Raw genomic sequence first — 18,206 nt, 5'->3', positions numbered from 1 at the left:
GTCTTTTGATTGGGACACTTTAGCCCATTTACATTCAGGGTAACTATTGAGAGATATGAATTTAATGCCATTGTATTGCCTGTAAGGTGAATGTTACTGTATATTGTCTCTGTTCTTTTCTGGTCTACTACTTTTCGACTCTCTCTTTGCTTAGAGGACCTCTTTCAATATTTCCTGTAGATCTAGTTTGGTGTTTACAAATTCTTTTAGTTTTTGTTTGTCCTGGAAGCTTTTAATCTCTCCTTCTATTTTCAATGATAGCTTAGCTGGATATAGTATTCTTGCTGCATGTTTTTCTCATTTAGTGCTCTGAATATACCCTGGCAGGGCTTTCTGGCCTGCCAGGTCTCTGTGGATAAGTCTGCTGCCAATCTAATATTTTTACCATTGTATGTTACAGACTTCTTTTCCCGGGCTGCTTTCCGGATTTTCTCTTTGTCACTAAGACCTGTAAATTTTACTATTAGGTGATGGGTGTGGACCTATTCTTGTTGATTTTGAGAGGGGTTCTCTGCACCTCCTGGATCTTGATGTTTGTTCCCTTTGCCATATTAGGGAAATTCCGTCCAATAATTCTCTCCAATATACCTTCTGCTCCCCTCTCTCTTTCTTCTTCTTCTGGAATCCCAATTATTCTAATGTTGTTTCATCTTATGGTGTCACTTATCTCTCAAATTCTCCCCTCGTGGTCCAGTAGCTGTTTGTCCCTCTTTTGCTCAGCTTCTTTATTCTCTGTCATTAGGTCTTATATATCACTAATTCTTTCTTCTGCCTCATTTATCCTAGCAGTGAGAGGTTCCATTTTTTATTGGACCTCATTAATAGCTTTTTTTATTTCAACTTGGTTAGATTTTAGTTCTTTCTCCAGAAAGGGCTTTTATATCTCCCAAGAGGGTTTCTCTAATATCTTCCATGCCTTTTTCAAGCCTGGCTAGAACCTTGAGAATCGTTATTCTGAACTCTAGATCTGACATATTACCAATGTCTGTATTGATTAGGTCCCTAGCTTTCGGTACTGCCTCTTGTTTTTTGTTTTTTTTTTTTTTGGTTTGGTTTTGTTTTTTTTTGTGGTTAATTGTTTTGCCTTGTCATTTTGTCCAGATAAGAGTATATGAAGGAGCAAGTAAAGCACTGAAAGGGTGGCAAAGACCCCAGGAAAATACACTTTAACCAAATCAGAAGAGACCCCAAATCGTGGGGGGGGGGGGAGAAAGGGAATAAAGAGAGGTTCAGAAAAAAAAATAAACAATTATAAAAAAGAAAACAAATAAAGAAAAAATATAAAAAAGAAATATATAAACTAGTTTAAACACGTTAAAAAAGAAAAGGGTAAAAGTTTTAAAAAATTAGCAGCAGAAGAAAAAAAATTGAAAACAAAATTAAATTAACTGCAAAACTAAAGAATCATGGGGAGAAAGCCATGAGTTCCGTGCTTTGCTTTTTCCATTTCAGGAAATCTACTGCTATCCTTGGTATTGAACCTGCACTCCTTGGTAGGTGAACTTGGTCCTGGCTGGATTTCTTTTTGATCTTCTGGGGGAAGGGTCTGTTGTAGTGATTCTCAAGTGTCTTTGCCCCAGGTGGAATTGCACCACCCTTTCTAGGGGCTGGGCTGCATAATCCGCCTGGGTTTGCTTTCAGGAACTTTTGTTCCCTGAATGCTTTCTGTAGAGTTCTGGAGGATGGGAATGAAAATGGCAGCCTCCCAGTCTCCGGCCCAGAGGAGCCGAGAACTCAGAGCCCCACTCCTCAGTGCACCCTCAGAGAATAGTGCCCAATCACTCCCATCTCCCTGGCCTCTGGCTGCGCTCCGAGCTCACCCAGCCTGAGACTGGTTCAAGGTAACCCCAAGCTGAGACCTCACTCCTTGGCTTTCTGTAGCTGGCTTCCCCATTCTAGTACCTGAAAGCTCTGTGACACTCAGACACCCCTGATCCTTCTGTGACCCTGTGGGACCTGGGGCCACGCTGCCCCCGTGTTGGCTTCACCCCGGTTTAGCCTCTGGAGCGATGTCCCTCAGCAGAATAGACTTTTAAAAATCCTGATTTAGTGCTCCATTGCTCCTCTGCTTGCTGGGAGTTGGCCCCTCCCCCCACAGTCTATCTTCCTGTTGCTTTGGATTCACTTCTCCACCAGTCCTACCTTTCAGAAAGAGGCTAATTTTCTGTTTCTAGAATTGCTGTTCTTCTTCTCTTCAATCTCCCATTGGATTTGTAGGTGTTTGCAATGTTTAGATAAGCTATCTAGTTAATCTCCTGCTACCTGATGTAGTCTCAGCCTGCTACTTCTCTGCCATCTTGACTCCTCCCCAGCTATGTGACTTCTATTGGTACTTTCTTATATTTTCCAACTTTTTGTTGCATTTCTCTCTGAGGTCATCCATTTTTCTCTCTAATTTGGTAAGCATCTTTGAACTCTTTATCAGGTAAATTAATTATCTCCATTTCATCAAGGGTTTTTTGAGGGTTTTGTTGTGTTGTTGTTGTTTAGTTGTTGTTATTGTTTTCTAGAGTTTTACCCTGTCCTTTGATTTGGAACATATTTGTTTTTTGTTTTTTGGGTTTTTTTCTTGACTCTGTGTTGGTATCTATACAGTAGATGAAACAGCCACCTCTCCTGGTCCTGAATGAGTAGCTTCATGTAGGAGATGAGTCTTGTTATTTAACCCTTCTCAGTTCTTGGTTGTCTTTCAAACTTTTGTGCTTTTCTAAGCAGCCTATTACATTTTCAGTAGCTCCCAGTATTTGAGGATGTGCCAAGTCCTGTCAGTGACCTAAAGAAGATCTCAGAACCTAAATTCAGGTTGTCTGGAAATCAGACCCTCTGAAATCAGCCTTTAAAAGTATTCAGATATATACAGTCCTGTGGAACCACAGGGATAACCTGTGTTGGCCACGAGACCCAGGAACTCTGAGATATTCCCCTGGGAAGCAGTTACAAAAGTCAGGGCTACAGAGAAGTATGGAAGTTCTTTTCTTGGACATACCATTGATCTGGAGTAAGGAATAGGGAGAGCACCAGCATGATGCCCACAGCCTATGTTCCTTAATACTAGTCAGTAGAAACCCTAAGTGTTTGACAAGACTGAAGCTTACTCCTTAGACTGAAGCTCTAGGATAAAAAAAGAGTCCTCTTTCAAGAAAAACTAGGCAGAGGGGTGCCTCACACAGCTATGTGCAGTACCCTAGGATGATAGACTTCCAAGAACCATCTCTCTGATTTCCACAGTGCTGTGGGACCCAGGTATGTAAGCCCTGCTTGCTACAGGTGATAAGGGGCCATCCTGTGGGTAGCAGTTGCAAAAATTAGGGTACCAGATGTGTGTAAAGCTCCCTTCTAGAAAACATGGTTCTCTACAGCAAGCAACAGGGTGAGCAAGAAAATAACACTTATCCTCTGAGGTCTCTGGAAAGGATTATAGTCACCCCTAAGTATGTTTTTAATAAGAAGACTGCCCCTTAAGCCACAACCATGATAATTACCTAATAGGTTTCCTTCACAGAAAGACTTCCTGTGTCTGCTGCCTCTTGGTGAACCCTGGGGGTGGTTGTTTTAGGACTCTTTCTCCATTGTTTATGGTTCTATAGGACCCATAAGCAAAAGCCCCACTTGCCGCCAGATCCAGATTTGGAGGTGTTCCCAGAGAGCAGTCATAAAAATCAGGATTGCTAGACAGGGATATGAGCTCCTATTTGGGTGACACTAGTCCTGCCCCATGGGACCAGGAACATAAGCTTCCCTGGCCTCCAGAGCCAGGCAATCAACAGGTATCTCCTCTGCAGCAGCTACAAAAAGCAGGGCTCCCTTCTGGACAACACTGGTGTGCTAGAACACAGTAAAGGGAGAATGCAAAGATGGTACCTGCCAGTCTCTGTCCCAGAGTATGCTCCAGCAGTCTTCTAGATGTGTGTGTTAAATGTACACTTATCCTCAGGGAAACACTTTAATATAAGCAGTGGAAATTCCTTCACTTCAAGTCTGAGCATGATCAACTGCCTCTGAGCTGGAATCTAGGCACATGAGCCCTTTAAGAGCCATTTCTCAGATCATGAGTCTTGTGGGTCTAGGGGCATGAGCCCCATATGTTTCTAAAGTTAGATTTTTGGGGGAAGGTTGCACTCATCTCTCAGGTGCATGTCTTAAAAGTTGGGGTGCCTGATGTAGGGTTCAAATGCTTTACTCCTCAGGGAGCAGATCCAGGTTTTAAGTCCCCTCCCAGGTGTGCATCCCTGCTTCTGGGATGTGGTTTATGACAGGATTGTGTCTCAGCCTCTCCTACCCACTTCAGTGTTGTTTTCTACTCATTTTCTTGATGTGTAGTCATCACTCAGCCAGACTTCACATTTTTTAGAGAGGAAATTATTCCGTATGTAGCAGTAGACTCATTGTGTCCATAGGAGAAGGTGAGTTCAGGATCTTCCAACATCATCATGTTGAACTGAAACCCCTAAAACGTTTTTTGTTTATTGAATAATATATATGTGTATATGTATATGTGTGTATATATATATATATATATATATATATATATATATATATATATGACACATAATGTTATATTAATTTCAGGTGTAGGACATAGTGATTCCACAAGTCTTTTCACTATTCCTAAAAGGTTTTAATTTTGATGAATATATTTTATCAATTCTTTTATTACTTCAGATTTTAGTGTTATATCTGAGAAGCCATTCCCTAATACAAAGCCATGAAAATTTATATATAGTTTTCCTCTTAGAATTTAAGCTTTCACATGCAGGTCTGAATGATTCTGAGGTCATTTTTCTATAAGGTTTGAAATATATATACATGATATATATCCCAATGACTTTATTTTACTTTATTTTACTCCTCTCTTATTTTTCTTTTTCCATATTTTAAATTTACATGTTTATGTCTGAGCACACTGCATTTCCATGTTATTCTTTCATGATTACCCACCTTTGAGTCTTAGATCTAAAATTAAATTTATAGTTCTTTCCACCAACGACTTTGCCACTTTCCTTAATCATCTCTTAGAGGGAAAAAGTTATCTACTAGTTATCTGCGGTTAACTTCTGCAAATTAAATGTCTGAAAAAATATTCATAGATTCCTAAGGGTTTATAACTGTTCTTTTTATTTCCATAGCCTGATATTGTAAAGAAAACTGAGTTGAATATAAAATAATTAGGTAATTTTTATTGAGTTTCTTGAAAATATTTCTCTTTTGTATTACTTTCCATATTTTCGTTGGAGTCTAATTTCAACTAATTTTCTTCTATTTTTAAGTGATGTGATTTTTTTTTAACTTGAAGTTCAGAGTATTTATTCATTTTAAAGTCTAATAATTGAATTAAGAAATATCTAGGAGTTAATAATTCAAGATTTTTTTTCAGGAAACTTTTCTTGAATTACAGATTTAAATATTGGTTCTGTTTCTATTTTTTCTTTTTCATAAATTCCAATTTTATATATATGTTAAAACTCTTTTGCCACTCTACCACTTTCATTGGACTTTTCTAATTTTTTTATGTGTTTTGGCTTCACTTCTTTTGCTCTTATTTCCATTATTTATACTCCAATTGAATTTTTAGTTGTACCTATTTTCCCTTGATCATCTTGTAACTTTTCCTTTTCTTCTGGGATGAGCTTGTTCATTTATCTATGACTCTTTTAGAGTCGGACTTTATTTCACATATCTGCTGGCTATGAGTTTTCAAGTTTATAATTGAAAGCATTTATACTTCTTTTCCTTGTTCAAAATAGTCATACTTCAGGACCCTCTCCTGAACTGCTTCCTAGCTTCCTTTCATCATTTAATTAAAAAACAAAACAAAACAAAACAGAAAAAACCTCCCCTGGTTTGTCTTCTCTGGTCCTTCACAAATTCCACTCCTTTTTTCTTTTCTTTTCACTTTCTGGTAGAGAGTGCTCTGATATGCCAGATTTCAGATCTATTTGTCATATTTATCCACTCACTGGCTTTCTTATGAGAGTCAACCATAATTAGTGTCATCTATGTTCTCCTATGAGAATCTCATGCATTTCCTGTCTTCTGTGCTGTCCACACCTGACTTGCCACAAATGCAAGGATTCCATATCTAACTCTAATGGTCTGGCTTATTTATTTGCCCACTAGGATATAACTGGAAGTTCTGGTATTTTCTGACTTTTACCTCTCTGTGAGTGTTCAGTCTGGGATATTTTCTTTTCATAGTTAGTCTGTATGAGATTTTTAATAATATGTGTTTACACATATTATATATATTTACACATATTGAAATTAGGGGGCCATCATCTTTTCAAAATCCTTCTTCATGAGGAGTTTCTAAATTAATATAGTTATTTTAGTTTTTTATGTTAATTAAATTCTGAATTTGTGATTAAATTAATGACTTAATAGAATATTAATAATAGTAATAAGAAAATATATAGAGCCTTATTTTTTAAATTTTCCAGTGTTTTCAGAATTTTTAAAAGTTGTTAAATAGATATTTAACAAGACTGGAACATGTTATTATGACTTGATAAAACTTGAGATAGAGTCAGTAGAATTGTTGATAAGCTCTTTGATCTGATTTCATGTAGTCCATTAAGTTGTATTAAACAGCACATTGCAGCTTGTCAGAGTAAATAAAAAGAGAAGGAAAAGTAAGCCATGCTAGTCTGGGGGAAATGTTCACTTTATAATGATTTTTTGATAATCAAGTTGTCATTTAATTTCCCATATTCAGCCTGCCTAGTTGAATAATTTATCGTGTTTTTGAATAATTTATCATGTTTTTGACCCTTCTCAGTCTATCCCTCAATACCATTTTATAAGATGTTCACATCTAGAAATATTGGCTAATGCAGATTTAATTATTACTCCAAGGTTATCATGGTATTTAGATGGCGAGATTTAATTCAATGTACTGTCCTTTCAACAAAAATCGAATATTCCAGATTTAACAAATATAAAATGTCATCAATGAAAACATCTTGTCATTTTCTTTGCAGGTTTGTACTTCTAACAAAAGTGATCAGCTCATTTCCTTTTGTCATTACCTGGACTTGTGTTACTAATTTTAAATGTTTTTTTGAAAGAAGATAGTAACCTGAAACTTTGAGGCATATAATATGAATGAAAGGCAAAGATTTTTTTTTTTTTAACTGAAAGGCAAAGATTTAAAATCTATTTGGATATAAAAATAATTGTATTTAGGTGCTCTTTCAAAAGCTAAGAAGAATTGAAGGAATCCAGTAAGAATACCTTCATTTGTTACTGTTAATATTTAAGGGTAAAAATTATTCAGATGTACAAAAAATTACAAGGAGAAAATTTACTAAACTGAAATCTATTTCCGGGAAAACTAATGATGACTGACCAAGGTGGTATTTTCTTTTTCCCTGGTTAGCCATGACATGATTAGATTGGTTTTCTAACTCCGAGCTCCCTCTCTCTTTTTCTATTTAATTCAGTGGTTTTAACCAAAAGACTGCATTATTATCACCTATGAAGATTTTTAAAAATATATATGGAAAGTTGTAACAACCTTTTGGAGAGCAATCTGTCACTATCAACATATACATTATGCATGTCTGGAGCCCAGCATTTCTATTTCTACAAATTTGTGTGACATGTATATATGTAGGTGTTTATTTGCATATTTGTAAGAAAATGTTTAGAAACTAAAAAGTAAATATCAATAGATTGGTTAAGAACATAATGGTATAAATATATCAAGAAATACTATGCAGCTTTAAGAAAGGATAAGAAGACCAACAAAAACATGTTTTCAATTTATGTGATAAAATAAGTTGCAAATCAATACATATGGGCATAATGTCATTTATGTAAATATATATGTGTGTGTAAATATATTCATATAGATATATGCATGTATATAGACACACATGTATAATAATAAAAATATAGAGTATACACACAAACCAGTAACAAATGGGAAGATTAATTCAGGAGAATTATTTCATATCCTGTGTGTTAATGCATTTTTTAAAAAATGAAGAACATATATTTCTTCTCTAATATTGATAGTAATATTTAATACAAGTACTTGAGTTAAACACACAGAGATTCTATTCTGGCTCAAAAACTTAAGGTCTGGCTCAAGCACTTTTACAATTCTAGAATCTCCAGAGCTAGATTTTTATGCACACCACCCTGATTTTCTGAGCACCTATTTTTTTTTAAGATTTTATTTATTTATTTGACAGAGACAGACACAGCAAGAGAGGGAACACAAGCAGCGGGTGTGGAAGAGGGAGAAGTAGGCTTCCCACCAAGCAGAGCGCCCAATAGGGGGCCTCAATCCCAGGACCCTGGGATCACGAGCTGAGCTGAAGGCCGAGGCCTAACCCACTGAGCCACCCAGGCGCCCCTGAGCACCTGTTTTTGATAGGAACCATCCAGCAGTGTGTAGACAGTTGTTGATCCCAAAACAGACATAATATGCACACATGAAGCTCCTAGTCTAGTGTTTAGGCTGCAACAACAAATCAACCCCGAAATACTCAAGATTTACCATTGCAAGAAATTATAACAATGCGTAGGACAGCTCTGGGACCCATGTTGAAGGAGCAGCAACTCTCTGGGGTCCACTCTTCTCATGACACATGCCAGAAGTTATAGTTAAAACAGGCAGAAAGGGGCAAGAGCATTTAAAGCATCTGCTCTTTCCACCCAGAATAAAAACCAAAGTTGTTGCTTTGGCTAACAAGACTACATGATTTGTTTATCACATGTGCTATTCTCTATTTTCCCCTTCCTCCCTCTACGGTAGTTGACTCTGGCCTTTGGCCATTCTTCAGACACCACAGACATGCTCACATTGTTGCACATCTGAAGCTGCGATTTCTTCTCCTTGAAGCAGTTACTTATTATTTGCAAAGGAAACTCGAGTTGAGAGAAGACTTTCTGAATCTCAGTTATTCAATATTAATTTTTAACCTGTTTAAAGTCATACAGAAGGATTTGGGGGTTTATAATAGAAAGGGTGGTTTGGGGATTAATCAATGGAATGAATTACTTTTCAAAATTTCATTTACTCAAATCCAAAAGAAATGACATTCACTTAGTATGCTCCTGACTGAAATGTAGGATTCCTGAAGAGTGGCTCTTGGCTTATCATACAGACATTATTTGAATTTCAAATCTAGTAAATTCTTTCTGCCAAAAAATAACAACAACAACAAACAAAAAAACCTTGCGAAGTATAACTATGGCTTACATATTATCTTCTTTATCACAGGGAATAATGGGACAGCTGAAAATTGTTTCAGCCTTATGACAAAGATGGGAGAATCACTTTATGGTTTCTAATTATACTCTCTGGAATAGACATGTGAATTCTAGTTGTTGCAGAGCCTTTGCTTGAATCTTATAAATACATTTCCAGTACGGTTGAATAGTTAAGTGTACTTCACTTTGCATATTGTTTCCTGTGATATTTACATGACAATGGTGAAGTAAGGCATAACCAGAAGAACAGTGATGTCTTAAATAGAGTTCCTTTCAAAAGCACAAATACCTTATATTTCAAGGAGGCACTAGCATTGGTTGCTCTGTTCCTGTATCACCTGCCCTTTGTATAGGGTCAAAAGAGAGCATTGGCCAAAGGGTTATGGTCAAAAGAGATCATGGGCCAAAGGTCAGAGAGCAGGAGGAGAAAACGTTCCATAATCCTCAGGCTGACTATTGCAGTTGGGCAGTGTCTGTGTGTCTTCATCTGCAGCAGCTCCTGTCAGGTGGTTGCTCTTTCTAGCGTTAGCCCTTACAGGTTTTGGCTACTGGTTCTCCCCTCCCTTCAGGCCCTGAGGGGGTAATGGCTTTATACTCTTGTATTCTTTCGCTTCATTCACCTTTTCATTTCCCTTAACTCAGCCTCTAGCTTTCCAAATCGTCCCTTCATTAAATTCTTTCAGTTAGTGATCCTGCTCACAGTACCATTTGCTTCTTGCCCAGGACCATGACTCATATAATCGTCTGTCATGCTCTGTGTCCTACAAAAGTTTTCAAATGAAAGTGGCAAGGATGAGAATAAGTTACACTTTTCTAACTGGCAAGTCTAAGTGAGTTGGAGGAAATAGGAGGGGGAAACAAACCATGAGAGACTGTGGACTCTGAGAAACAAACCGAGGGTTTTGGAGGGGTGAGGGGCTGGGAGGTTGGGTGAGCCTGGTGGTGGGTATTATGGAGGTCACCTATTGCATGGAGCACTGGGTGTGATGCATAAACAATGAATCTTGGAACACACACACACACAAATTAAATTTTTTAAAAAGCCATGAGCAAGAATTAAAAAAAAAAAAAATCAAATCATGAAAATAGGATTCAGCGGGGGCTTCTGGGTGGCTCAGTAAGTTAAGTATCTGACTCTTGATTTCCACTCAGGTCATGATCTCAGGGGTGTGAGTTTAAGCCCCACATTGGGCTCTTCAAAGGGTATAGAGCCTGCTTAATAGTCTCTCTCTCTCCCTCTCCTCTTCCCTGCTCATGCTCTCTTTCAATTTAAAAAAATAAAAAATTAAAAAAAAATGGGATTCAACTAATCTATTCCCTTCTTAGTACACTTGATCCTGATGTTTCTCTAACAACTGGGCTGACCTTAGTCTTGCTAATCCTCTTCTTCAGTCTAGTTCCCCCACCCTTTAACTCTCTACACCTCCTGGAACCTGATGTCCACTGAGTGAAACCAGGAGGTTTACCTGCTTGCTTGGATGTTTTTAGCATGTTGGGGTAATTTATTTGCTTTATAAAAAAATGCTTTTCCATAGGCAAAGGATTTTTCCTATGGTTATTTAAAAACATTAGTCCTTTTTAATGACATAAGTAATAAATGAATATATGACTGCTCCATAATAATACGAAAATATTATTTCAAATAATGTAAAGTATACAGAGTAAAATGTAAAAAAGCCCTCTTTGTTACTTCCCAGTCTTGCTTCGGTCCCCAGAAATAACCTCTTTGACAATCAGCTAAGCTTCCTTTCAGATTATCGATCTAATTTTTGTTTTTAACATTAATAGAATCATATTGTATGTATAGTTATGTGTCACATATGTTACAAAAATGTCTTATATTTGTATGTTACCTAAAGGCATGTCTCTGTATGTATATTGCTCTATATCATATACGTATTATCATATAAAAGGAATATCTCTATCTCAAATCATCTGTTTGTCTGGTCAACTATAGATGCCTTGGGTCACTTTCCAAGTCTTACATATTATTATAATTTGTAAGTGCTGCATAATATTCCACAGAATTAATCTATTTTCTCACTGTAGCAAATAATGCAATAATAACTTCCTCATATATGTTTAATTATACTCTTACTTTGGGATAGATCTCTGAAAGGAGATGGTTGAGTCAAGAAAATATGTTCTTTAAAATTTTTGATAGATATTGTCAAATTGTCATGCCTAGTAGTAGTCACTCCCCATTCCTCCTTGGCCCTAGACAATCATTAATCTACTTTCTGTCTGTGTATATTTGCTTATTCTGGAAATTTCACTTCAATGAAATCATAAACTTATTATCAACATCAAAACGTTTCCAAGGTTCATCCTGTTGTAGCATGTGTCTGTACTGTATCACTTTTTATTGCCAAATAACATTCCACTGTATGAATATACCTTGTATTTATTTATTCATCAGTTGGTGGGAATTTGTGTCATTTCTACTTTTCAACTATTATAAATACCACTATGACCATAATGTACGAGTTTTTGAGTAGACATATGATTATACTTTTCTTGAGTATATAGTAGACTTGCTGGGTCATGTGGTAACCATGTTTAACATCTTGAGAAACTTTACCAAGAATATTCAATAAATAAATTACTCAATATTCAATATTATCAATATTCAATAGTATCAAGAATATTCAATAAATAAAAAAATAAATTTGTTTCTAATTGTGTTAGTACATTTGCTATGCCATCACTGAGTCTATAAAGTAGGTAAAATTTTATAAAGATCATCAGTATTTTGTCTGTATAATTAATCAAGAGATTATAATTGTGTTGAAAATGTAGATTTGCTATTACAAAAATATTCATAGGAATCATAAAAAAAAAACTGGAAAGAATATAGTCTTTGATTTGAACCAATGCAATTTAGATGACGGTACAGGTTGAATGACTATTAGACATGTTTAGAGTTTGAATTCCAAAGATTTATAGATCTTTGAAATCATTTTTAATGTCTTTATTTTGCACTTGAGAAAATAAAATAATTATTGTCCAAATATGGTAAACTTAGGGATAAAATTTGGGTTCGTATTATGAAAATCTCACTTTCTCTTGTGAGAACTGTATGTTTTTTGTTGTGTATTTGTTTTTACTTGTTTGGGAGTTGTCTGCTCAAAATCAATATCTACTTTCTTATAGAAAAGAGATGGTTTGGGTTACACAAAGATTTTCCAATAAAGCTTGGTCTGTTTGGTATTGGACACAATACTCTATACACATGATGGGCAAGCTTTTCATGATAATAAATTGATATATAATGACCTTTGATTTTTATGTAGAAATTTTAGTTTATACCTATCTAAAAAAATTCCTTCAATATAATAGTGTTTCTATATGCTAAACACCATGATAAATGGTGATTTTAAATCTTTATTTTATTTTTTAATAAGTTATGCCACAGATATTGTTGTGTTTATGTTTGAGGTAGAAACTACATATTGAGTCGTGATTGACTTGTTTAGGGTAAGCAGCTGTAATCTGAATCCTCATCTCCAAATGCCATATCTAGATTTTTATACCACTGCTACAAAGACTTGGAGATGGAGAGGAAATTCACTTTCTAGATTAATTGTCCAAAACGAGTGACTGTCAGTGAACTGTGTGTCCTTTGTGAGAATATTATTTATACCTTATTGTACCTTTACAGATTGCCTGGGAACAACTGCTGTTCTTCATTCTGTCAGATGTGGAGCCTCTACAAGGGACCTACTAGGATCATAGAACACATTCCAGGGCTTCGCAAGCGGTTGGTGGCACTGAGATTCCTGTAATTACAGCCTTATTTGAAGGGCTGTGAACACTCCTAGGGATGTAATTTGTGATAAAGAGAAATGCTTTAAATCAAAACTATGTCCTCCACTGGGTCACAGTTACAGTTGTTCAGTAATATTTTCTAAAAAATTCTGACAATTAAGATTGTAATTTTCATATCAAAAGTCCTCAGGCCACCATCCTTCATCCAGATATTTTTAATTTCTTTTTTAAAATTGTAACTCCAGTATAATTAACACAGAGTGCTAGTTTTAGGTGTGCAAGACAGTGATTCAACAATCTGAAATAGTTCTCTTTTTAATAAACACTATCAACAAAAGACATTAGAAGTGATGACTTGTAAGGTCTATAATGCTGGTTTCATAAATTCAGTATCTTCTGGGCTCTCTGAGGACAGCAAAAGCATTAATTTTTTAAAAATTTTTATTTTACATCCTATTCTTTGAAGGAACTATTTTCTTTAGCCACCTGTCTGCCCTTTCAACCTACCTTCATTTTTTGTTTACTTTTGCTTTTGTAGCATTTTGTCAACTCTTCTTGCATGACTATGGATTCTAGGTTTTCTGTTCACATTTTTAAGTACAAGGCAGTTGAAGAGCTGTTGCGGGTTTTGGCTTACATTAATGGGGGTTGTTAATTGGCAGGAATACCTAAGGGAAAAGTAGATGAACTATTTCATTGGTAGGGGAAATTTTAAATGATTGAAGTTGGACTTTGAGCCAGAGCACCAATGCCCACAGTAGTTGAGCTACTTCACCAAATGGTATGTTTAGTTATTGCTGTGTGTTCTTATCTTAGGAAGAAGGGAAAATATGGTCAAGCCACCATCTGGCGACACCTTATTTAACATCTAGTTACATTATTTTGGGAATTGCTGGGCTCAAGGGATGTAATCCTAAATCTTGAACTTTGCACTAAAATAAACCCATACTGTTTTATTTCTTTTTAAGGAAAAACTCACTTAATTACTGAGACCTAGTGTGTTCTCTCAATTTTACGATTTCTGTTAGTGGTCCTACTGCTCTCCTTGGATCCCATAGTCAAACACCTGAAGTTGTTCTGACATCTTCTCTCTTCTGGAACTCAGTTTAGTAATTTATCTTATAGCTGTTTCTCATTTCCATTTCCCCTGGAACCAACCTTTGCCTTGGTTCTTTTAATCAATAAATCATATTTGTCAAGAATGAGTCTAGACTTGAAGGAAGATAATGTATATACTCTAGAGCCAGGAGAACCAGGTTTAAATCCTGGCTGTGTCACTTATTAACTGTATGAAATAAGGTACTTGTCCTTTCTAAACTGCTATTTCCTCTTCTATAAAGTTGAGATAACCATAATTTCTACCATAAAGGTTTTGGGGGGAGGTTAAATGACATAAAAAATGTAAAGCACTTCACCCAGCACCTGATACACAGTACGTACTAAAAATGTTATATATGGGTATTTGTTTATTTTCCATGTCAATTTTTAAAATATTATATTTAATCCAATATTCTTAATACATAAAATAAGAACTACAGTTATTCCTTTCAAATATTTCTCTTTTGCATAGCAAATCACTTTTAAATTATTAATGACAAATCAAGGGCTTCCAGCATTTTTAACCACTTAAAATCCACATTCCACTTATAAACTAAAAATCAGATTTTCATAATGCCTTTTTGCATGTCAGTCTCATACTCAGAAATCTTGATTTTTCATTATTATCCAATCACCTGGAAAATAAAGCCAAGTTGTCTTAGTTGATACTGAAGGTACTTTCCTATCTGTCTGTACCTACTTTTCATTCTCCATTGATGCCCTGTTATTTCTGCATATGAAGGAACCGTTCATTCTGGCAAAATTTATCTGCTTATTGTCTGCAAGTATACTAGTGTGTATTCCTGCCCTTGTCTTTTTTTCTGATGAAATGATATAAATTATTCCTTGAATTCTCAATTCTGGTTTCAATTCCTACCTGAAGTCTGGAATTCTATGGTGTTTAGTTTCTGCATCATTTTTTCCCACATTTATGACATGCGTATGCAGTACTCTTGTATGGGCCTTGTGACGCCCACTTGTGGCCATGGATCTCTTGCAGGGAGCATCTCCCCCATCCTCACCTTCTCCTTGCCTGGGGTTCTCCCTCCCTGCTGCATGGCAATCCCCCCCGGGGATGCCTTTTTCCCTCAGTGTTTGGATAGAATGCATCTCAGCAGAACGCAGCCCTGAGTAGCTTTCAGGAGCTTCCAGGTGATTCCTCCAACACTGGGTCAAGGCTGAGGACACTGAAAGAGATGACCCTAACGGCCAATTCAGCTCCCACCTGGCTTCCGGTCCTCTCCTCTGCCCACTGGCCATGGGACCTCAGGCGAGCCAGTTCCACCAAAAAAAAAAAGAGGGGGGGCTGGGTGGCTCAGTGGGTTAAAGCCTCTGCTTTCGGCTCAGGTCACCCAGGGTCCTGGGTTCGAGCCCCGCATCGGGCTCTCTGCTCGGCGGGGAGCCTGCTTCCTCCTCTCTCTCTGCCTGCCTCTCTGCCTACTTGTGATCTCTGTCTGTCAAAAAAAAAAAAAAAAAAAAAAACCCTTGTTAATCTCTTTTACAAATATGACAAATCTCTAAACTTAAAGTCAGGTACAGGTGTAGTTCGACATTATCAATAAGTGGAGGGTAAATAAGGAGAGGGCAACTTTTTGTGATAAGGTGTTATAAAAAGTTCACCCCAGTGATGCAGCCAATCCAGTTGGCAAAATCTAGAATGAAGAATAGCCCACAAGGCAGAAACAGTGTTATGCATTCAGATATTCATTCAAGAGTGTGTTTATAACTGCAAAAATTTCAGAACACCCTTAATGTATAATGAGTTCCTTAAGAAATCATAGATCATTTGTTTTAGTGAATAAATATATATTATTAAAAATTAGATTGTATTCTGTCTGAGGAACAAAGAGAAATGCCTCTGCTCATGCTCTGCACCATTTATAAAACATTTACTCTATGCTAGAGTTAGAGGTGACACACATCCATTACTTTATTCTCTCCAATCACCTGATGAGGTTGGTATTCCTGTTTTGCTGCTTATCTATTTATAGCAGTGTAGCCTCTACATTTTTCTTTAAAGATTTTCTTTATTTATTTGAGAAAGAGTGAGAGAGCATGAGAGGGGAGGTCAGAGGGAGAAGCAGAGTCCTCACAGAGCTGGAGCCCAAGGTAGGACTTGATTCTGGGACTCCAGGATCCTGACCTGAGCTGAAGGCCGTCCCTTAACCAACTGAGCCACCCAAACATCCTTGAAGCCTCTACATTTGCAAACACTCCGAGAAAACTTGCTGACAATGTAAATAATAGTCACAGGGCCAGTCTGACAAGTAAACTGCAAAAAAGTAGACCTTTTAGTCTTTTGACCTTTTTTTGAGGGGACTTATCTTCATAGGTTGGGCTGTTATAGTCGGAGATAGAAGTTGGGTTGCGTTCTTATGTTACTGCCAAGATAGGTGACCTGGTGTCATTATCTTGCTGTGGTTCTAGATTTCCCTAAGGGTAGTCACCCATTAGCAGAACAAGTGATGTCTGTAATGTATAAAAAATAGTACAGCATGGACACTGGCCAATCAGAACAGTGCCACAGCTAGTAAGAATGAATACTTGTGTAAGTAAGTCATAAGGTCATACCTGTGCAGGGGGGAATACCCACTCTGGTGACTGGGAACTAGAAAGTTACTTATGCTATCCCGTGTCCTTTAAGTCACACTTCGTCTGTAAGCCCAGAACTATTAGACATTTAGGAATCAACTTGTGTTTCCATGGATGGCTGAACAAAGTTTTAATGAGACACTCCTTTAATATATTGAAAGCAGTTTCCTCATAAAATCCCAATAACCAAGGTAAGTAGGGTTTCCAACAAATTATACTGGGAAATCTGTACAGAGTTCTTAATGAAGTGGCAAAGATAATTACAGACTTCTAATTAACTACTTGATTGCTATGAATTAGTAAATCTCCCAGCTTGGATGGCTTTTAGTCAGATTTGTAGTTGAAAAAATACATTCTCTTCAACTTTCTTCTTGTTCTTTCAGTGTAATTAACCATTTCCTTGTACCACTGACCTTTTCTAAGAGACATTTAATTACTGCTAATCCTTAGCTCTTGTTTTTAATCATCCAAAAAAATTAATGGCGTTAGCAGCAGTAAACACCTTAGCTTTGAACTGGTTCTATGTAAATTATAGACCCTGAGTCATAAGGCCTTGAAACTAAGGTAGCCTATTTCGTAAATAAATGAGAAACCGTTCCCAACATTTTTACCAGAAGGAAAGCATTAGCTAATATTTTATGATACATTCTGGTCCTTGTCATGTGCTAATGCATCTCCCCTCATCATCACGTTCTCATTATAAGAGAGAGAAGTGCATCATAATGAGACAATTGAGTTTCACCTTTAATCCACGCCAATGAGTGGAAAAACATAGAGTCTCCTTCGAAACAATCCTTTTGACTTACTAGACTCATTCACAGAAGCTTGACAAAGGAGTCATTGATCCCTTTCTATTGGTTGTAGGAATTTTAAAAGAAAATCACAAAATAGAAATGAAATTTTCATCCAAGTTGTTGGTAGAGGAAACTAAGAAATTTTGTCATAACTAATATATGACATGTAATAGGAGTTATTACACAGTCGTCTTCCTCAATCTTATGGGTGGCATAATATATTCCACTGACTGCCACTTCCTCCCACTGGTTACTTTTAACACTTATTGCGCCCATTTCCTCATCTCTTTTCTTATTTTATTTGATAAGCTTGTTATCACCTGGATGATCTCATCCAAAACAAAGGGAAAATGATAGTTCCTAACACATTTTGAGTGCTCCTGATAGAAATCCGTCCTATTAATACTCCAAATGAGGCCTCTCTCAGAATCATTTCCTACAACGCACAGGGAGGGTAGGAGATGGAAGACCAAACGGAAAATTGTGTCTGAGGAGACTGATGGGCTGCAGAAAAATTAGAACAGTCAAATATGTTTAGGATTTACTTTTTTAAAAATTTTCTTGTTTATGTATATTTGTCTGCTGTGTTCCTTCATAACTAAGGGAAAACAAGAGGGGTTTCATATGCAAGGGGAATGTCAACACTCATTTTTACTCTGTGGGAACCTGGGAAGTTTGAGTTCTGTAGGCCTCAGATTCATCAAGGATTAATTCTATCCACTTTACAGTGCAATT

The 18,206-nt window shown here is 36.7% G+C and overlaps 1 long non-coding RNA gene across 2 annotated transcripts in view; it reads left to right on the top strand.

Moving 5' to 3' along the window:
• The window catches only part of LOC309844070, a 40,678-nt gene extending 27,392 nt beyond the window's left edge, over positions 1 to 13,286 (top strand). For both annotated transcript variants that reach the window (XR_014300482.1, XR_014300483.1), the window contains exon 3: positions 12,881 to 13,286. This is a non-coding gene — a long non-coding RNA (uncharacterized lncRNA). The remainder of the gene's footprint in view (positions 1 to 12,880) is intronic.
• Positions 13,287 to 18,206: the final 4,920 nt, after the last annotated feature.

This window comes from Mustela nivalis (assembly GCF_964662115.1).
Source record: "Mustela nivalis genome assembly, chromosome: 11".
NCBI classification, from domain to species: domain Eukaryota; kingdom Metazoa; phylum Chordata; class Mammalia; order Carnivora; family Mustelidae; genus Mustela; species Mustela nivalis.
This window is presented reverse-complemented; position numbering and strand designations above follow the sequence as displayed.